Source organism: Embiotoca jacksoni, unplaced genomic scaffold (assembly GCF_022577435.1).
Source record: "Embiotoca jacksoni isolate LCO1_2020_lvr unplaced genomic scaffold, fEmbJac1.0.p SCAF_89, whole genome shotgun sequence".
Lineage (NCBI taxonomy): Eukaryota > Metazoa > Chordata > Actinopteri > Embiotocidae > Embiotoca > Embiotoca jacksoni.
In genome coordinates, this window is record NW_027185446.1 from 738,864 (window position 1) to 746,363 (window position 7,500).

The 7,500-nt window shown below is 43.9% G+C and overlaps 1 protein-coding gene across 4 annotated transcripts in view; it reads right to left on the reverse strand.

The window, feature by feature from the left end:
* The window catches only part of cbfb (core-binding factor subunit beta), a 38,878-nt gene that overhangs the window by 21,336 nt on the left and 10,042 nt on the right, over positions 1–7,500 (reverse strand). The window lies entirely within an intron of this gene.

Sequence of the window (7,500 nt, forward strand, 5' to 3'; positions counted from 1 at the left end):
AACACTCAGAGAGGATAGAAACACTCAGAGAGGATAGAAACACTCAGAGAGGATAGAAACACATAGAGAGGATAGAAACACTCAGATAGGATAGAAACACTCAGAGAAGATAGAAACACAGGGATGATGGAAACACACAGAGAGGATAGAAACACTCAGAGAGGATAGAAACACTCAGAGAGGATAGAAACACAGGGATGATGGAAACACACAGAGAGGATAGAAACACTCAGAGAGGATAGAAACACTCAGAGAGGATAGAAACACATAGAGAGGATAGAAACACTCAGATAGGATAGAAACACTCAGAGAAGATAGAAACACAGGGATGATGGAAACACACAGAGAGGATAGAAACACTCAGAGAGGATAGAAACACAGGGATGATGGAAACACACAGAGAGGATAGAAACACTCAGAGAGGATAGAAACACTCAGAGAGGACAGAAACACTAAGAGAGGACAGAAACACTAAGAGAGGACAGAAACACTCAGAGTGGATAGAAACACAGAGAGGATAGAAACACATAGAGAGGATAGAAACACATAGAGAGGATGGAAACACATAGAGAGGATAGAAACACATAGAGAGGATAGAAACACTCAGAGAGGATAGAAACACATAGAGAGGATAGAAACACTCAGAGAGGATAGAAACACTCAGATAGGATAGAAACACAGAGAGGATAGAAACACTCAGATAGGATAGAAACACTCAGAGAGGATAGAAACACATAGAGAGGATAGAAACACATAGAGAGGATGGAAACACATAGAGAGGATAGAAACACTCAGAGAGGATAGAAACACATAGAGAGGATAGAAACACTCAGAGAGGATAGAAACACTCAGATAGGATAGAAACACAGAGAGGATAGAAACACTCAGATAGGATAGAAACACAGGGATGATGGAAACACTCAGAAAGTATAGAAACACAGAGAGGATAGAAACACTCAGATAGGATAGAAACACTCAGAGAGGATAGAAACACATAGAGAGGACAGAAACAATCAGAGAGGATAGAAACACATAGAGAGGATAGAAACACTCAGAGAGGATAGAAACACTCAGAGAGGACAGAAACACAAAGAGAGGACAGAAACACTAAGAGAGGACAGAAACACTCAGAGTGGATAGAAACACAGAGAGGATAGAAACACATAGAGAGGATGGAAACACATAGAGAGGATAGAAACACATAGAGAGGATGGAAACAATCAGAGAGGATAGAAACACTCAGAGAGGATAGAAACACTCAGAGAGGATAGAAACACTCAGAGAGGATAGAAACACTCAGAGAGGATAGAAACACTCAGATAGGATAGAAACACAGGGATGATGGAAACACTCAGAAAGTATAGAAACACAGAGAGGATAGAAACACTCAGATAGGATAGAAACACTCAGAGAGGATAGAAACACTCAGAGAGGATAGAAACACTCAGAGAGGATAGAAACACTCAGAGAGGATAGAAACACAGAGAGGACAGAAACACTAAGAGAGGATAGAAACACAAAGAGGATAGAAACACTCAGATAGGATAGAAACACAGGGATGATGGAAACACTCAGAAAGTATAGAAACACTCAGATAGGATAGAAACACTCAGAGAGGATAGAAACACTCAGAGAGGATAGAAACACATAGAGAGGATAGAAACACTCAGAGAGGATAGAAACACTCAGAGAGGATAGAAACACATAGAGAGGATAGAAACACATAGAGAGGATAGAAACACTCAGATAGGATAGAAACACATAGAGAGGATAGAAACACTCAGAGAGGATAGAAACACATAGAGAGGATAGAAACACATAGAGAGGATAGAAACACTCAGAGAGGATAGAAACACATAGAGAGGATAGAAACACTCAGAGAGGATAGAAACACATAGAGAGGATAGAAACACTCAGAGAGGATAGAAACACTCAGAGAGGATAGAAACACTCAGAGAGGATAGAAACACATAGAGAGGATAGAAACACTCAGATAGGATAGAAACACATAGAGAGGATAGAAACACTCAGATAGGATAGAAACACTCAGAGAGGATAGAAACACATAGAGAGGATAGAAACACTCAGATAGGATAGAAACACATAGAGAGGATAGAAACACATAGAGAGGATAGAAACACTCAGAGAGGATAGAAACACATAGAGAGGATAGAAACACTCAGAGAGGATAGAAACACATAGAGAGGATAGAAACACATAGAGAGGATAGAAACACTCAGATAGGATAGAAACACATAGAGAGGATAGAAACACTCAGAGAGGATAGAAACACATAGAGAGGATAGAAACACATAGAGAGGATAGAAACACTCAGAGAGGATAGAAACACATAGAGAGGATAGAAACACTCAGAGAGGATAGAAACACATAGAGAGGATAGAAACACTCAGAGAGGATAGAAACACATAGAGAGGATAGAAACACTCAGATAGGATAGAAACACATAGAGAGGATAGAAACACTCAGATAGGATAGAAACACTCAGAGAGGATAGAAACACTCAGATAGGATAGAAACACTCAGATAGGATAGAAACACATAGAGAGGATAGAAACACATAGAGAGGATAGAAACACTCAGAGAGGATAGAAACACTCAGAGAGGATAGAAACACATAGAGAGGATAGAAACACTCAGATAGGATAGAAACACATAGAGAGGATAGAAACACATAGAGAGGATAGAAACACTCAGAGAGGATAGAAACACTCAGAGAGGATAGAAACACTCAGAGAGGATAGAAACACTCAGAGAGGATAGAAACACATAGAGAGGATAGAAACACTCAGATAGGATAGAAACACATAGAGAGGATAGAAACACTCAGATAGGATAGAAACACTCAGAGAGGATAGAAACACATAGAGAGGATAGAAACACTCAGATAGGATAGAAACACATAGAGAGGATAGAAACACATAGAGAGGATAGAAACACTCAGAGAGGATAGAAACACTCAGAGAGGATAGAAACACTCAGAGAGGATAGAAACACATAGAGAGGATAGAAACACTCAGAGAGGATAGAAACACTCAGAGAGGATAGAAACACATAGAGAGGATAGAAACACTCAGATAGGATAGAAACACATAGAGAGGATAGAAACACTCAGATAGGATAGAAACACATAGAGAGGATAGAAACACTCAGAGAGGATAGAAACACATAGAGAGGATAGAAACACATAGAGAGGATAGAAACACTCAGATAGGATAGAAGCACATAGAGAGGATAGAAACACATAGAGAGGATAGAAACACTCAGAGAGGATAGAAACACATAGAGAGGATAGAAACACTCAGAGAGGATAGAAACACATAGAGAGGATAGAAACACATAGAGAGGATAGAAACACTCAGATAGGATAGAAACACATAGAGAGGATAGAAACACTCAGAGAGGATAGAAACACATAGAGAGGATAGAAACACTCAGAGAGGATAGAAACACATAGAGAGGATAGAAACACTCAGAGAGGATAGAAACAGATAGAGAGGATAGAAACACTCAGAGAGGATAGAAACACTCAGAGAGGATAGAAACACATAGAGAGGATAGAAACACTCAGATAGGATAGAAACACATAGAGAGGATAGAAACACTCAGATAGGATAGAAACACTCAGAGAGGATAGAAACACATAGAGAGGATAGAAACACTCAGATAGGATAGAAACACATAGAGAGGATAGAAACACATAGAGAGGATAGAAACACTCAGAGAGGATAGAAACACATAGAGAGGATAGAAACACTCAGAGAGGATAGAAACACTCAGAGAGGATAGAAACACTCAGAGAGGATAGAAACACATAGAGAGGATAGAAACACATAGAGAGGATAGAAACACTCAGAGAGGATAGAAACACTCAGAGAGGATAGAAACACTCAGAGAGGATAGAAACACATAGAGAGGATAGAAACACTCAGATAGGATAGAAACACATAGAGAGGATAGAAACACTCAGATAGGATAGAAACACTCAGAGAGGATAGAAACACATAGAGAGGATAGAAACACTCAGATAGGATAGAAACACATAGAGAGGATAGAAACACATAGAGAGGATAGAAACACTCAGATAGGATAGAAACACTCAGAAAGTATAGAAACACTCAGAGAGGATAGAAACACTCAGAGAGGATAGAAACACTCAGAGAGGATAGAAACACTCAGAGAGGATAGAAACAGAGAGGACAGGGCATGGTGGGAGTGGGTGTGGTCATCGATCTGAAGCTCAGAGCAGGAAATATGATCCTCTGTGGGAGGAGACGGACTGTGTGTGTGTGTGTGTGTGTGTGTGTGTGTGTGTGTGTGTGTGTGTGTGTGTGTGTGTGTGTAAGAGGTTTTGTGATGCTTGACAGATGAAAGTTCATTTATACTGATTCAATGAAACAAGCTTCATTAAAATGTACCGAACAACCAGTGAGGATGAATACGAGGTAAAACACAACACACACAAAACACAACACACACACACACAAAGCAAGACGGAGAGCAGCAGTAGCAGAGGGAACCAATTAGTGGTCTAGCTTTGATGATGTCACTGACAAGTCATGCACTGATGGCAGAGCTTCCGTTCAGAGGGAAACATAATACCACACACACACACACACACACACACACACACACACACACACACTTGAGTATGTTGAATTCTGGAGTTTTAAAACTGATGAATAAATTAAAGTATGTCAAATTGGAAAAAATGTGTATGTGTGTGTGTGTTTGTCTGTGTGTGTGTGTGTGTGTGTGTGTGTGTGTGTGTGTGTGTGTGTGTGTGTGTGTGTGTGCGCCGATAACTGTGTCCTCTTTCTCCACCCAGGAACCTGAATAATTCAACACACAGATACACTGCAGAAATTCAGCGAATGCATCATCTTTAAACAGACAGAGGATGTGAACATGTTGATCTCCTGTCGGACACCAGAACGTCCCGAACGCATCACGCTGCAACGTCCCGAACGCATCACGCTGCAACGTCCCGAACGCATCACGCTGCAACGTCCCGAACGCATCACGCTGCAACGTCCCGAACGCATCACGCTGCAACGTCCCGAACGCATCACGCTGCAACGTCCCGAACGCATCACGCTGTAACGTCCCGAACGCATCACGCTGTAACGTCCCGAACGCATCACGCTGCAACGTCCCGAACGCATCACGCTGCAACGTCCCGAACGCATCACGCTGCAACGTCCCGAACGCATCACGCTGTAACGTCCCGAACGCATCACGCTGTAACGTCCCGAACGCATCACGCTGTAACGTCCCCAACGCATCACGCTGTAACGTCCCGAACGCATCACGCTGTAACGTCCCGAACGCATCACGCTGTAACGTCCTGAACGCATCACGCTGTAACGTCCTGAACGCATCACGCTGTAACGTCCCGAACGCATCACGCTGTAACGTCCTGAACGCATCACGCTGTAACGTCCTGAACGCATCACGCTGTAACGTCCTGAACGCATCACGCTGTAACGTCCCGAACGCATCACGCTGTAACGTCCCGAACGCATCACGCTGTAACGTCCTGAACGCATCACGCTGTACGATGTGGCTCTTTGTGTGTCTGCTTTTATTTGCCGTATGTACGAACATTCTTAGACGGGTTTTTATGGAGAAAAATCAAATGATAGGATGTTGACAACTGTCCTGTGAAAGCCGTCAATTTGTTCTCGGTGTGGAGCTGCAGTGAAATATTGTCACAGTCCATCAGTGCAGCTGTGTCTATATTTGACTTATTTTCTATTGACTCCTTTTAATCTGAAACAGCTTTTATCCGCCAGCACAATAACGGTATCTAATCCCCGAGAGCAGACAGGAAGGAGGAGGTAGACTTTGGGGGGACATATTTGTAGCAAGCCACACCTAACGGAGAAAATATAAAATGTTTTTCTATCAACGGTGGATCTTATGAAGTCATTATCACCTGACTACAGGTTTTCTCAGCTCTACATAGCCTTTTATTGTCTTTCAGCTCATTGTTTTGATTTTAGTGAATGAAACTTTACTGACTTTTAGACACGCACTGCTCTCATTGGTCTCACTGTCCACCTTCTGCACTGCACCAAACTGCAGACAGGTAACGATAACAGTAGCTGATGAGTGCAGTCGAGCTTTTAGCAGCTACAGAACCAGACTGTCAGCACTGGCTGCAAAATATTAAAAAGGTCCAGATTGTATAAATTCTGTTTTGTTTTTTTACTTTTATCATTATAAAGCAGGTCCAGATGCTACATAAATACCATAAAAACGTCAAAATACTCACAGCCCATATTCAGCAACTGTGGCGTTTGAACTTCCTTAAGTTTGTGATGTCACAAACCCATGCTGATGTCATATGTCTGGCCTCAGTACGATCCACTGTCCAATCTTTTAAGAAGAAGAAAACCCTGAGCGATCATTCTGTCGCGGAGCTAGCAAGCTACAAGACCAAAGAAAACCTGTGATTGGCCTGGACATGCATCACTCGGAACACAGTCAGCCAATCAGAAGAGAGATGTCAATGAGACTTAAAGACACAGACACAAAACTGCAGAGGACATATAGAACTATATTGAGATTTTTGGTTCTTAAAACCACAAAACAGAACTTCTTACGGGGATCAAAACTACAATCTATTGGACCTTTAAACTGCATTTTGCATTCAAATGGTTAAGTTGAAAAACACTGTTGCTAGGCAACAGCAACGTGGACGGCGTCTACAAGCAACAGAGGCTAACAATTTATCAAGCTAACTGGGTAACGTTTCTCTCCAGACCACTCCTCCCTCTCCAGACCACTCCTCCCTCTCCAGACCACTCCTCCCTCTCCAGACCACTCCTCCCTCTCCAGACCACTCCTCTCTCCAGACCACTCCTCCCTCTCCAGACCACTCCTCCCTCTCCAGACCACTCCTCCCTCTCCAGACCACTCCTCTCTCCAGACCACTCCTCTCTCCAGACCACTCCTCCCTCTCCAGACCACTCCTCCCTCTCTAGACCACTCCTCCCTCTCCAGACCACTCCTCTCTCCAGACCACTCCTCTCTCCAGACCACTCCCCTCTCTCCAGCCCACTCCTCCCTCTCCAGACCACTCCCCTCTCTCCAGACCACTCCTCCCTCTCAAGCCCACTCCCCTCTCTCCAGACCACTCCTCCCTCTCCAGCCCACTCCCCTCTCTCCAGACCACTCCTCCCTCTCCAGACCACTCCCCTCTCTCCAGACCACTCCTCTCTCCAGACCACTCCCCCCTCTCCAGACCACTCCCCTCTCTCCAGACCACTCCTCCCTCTCCAGACCACTCCTCCCTCTCCAGCCCACTCCCCTCTCTCCAGACCACTCCTCCCTCTCCAGACCACTCCTCCCTCTCCAGACCACTCCCCTCTCTCCAGACCACTCCTCTCTCCAGACCACTCCCCTCTCTCCAGACCACTCCTCTCTCCAGCCCACTCCTCCCTCTCCAGACCACTCCCCTCTCTCCAGACCACTCCT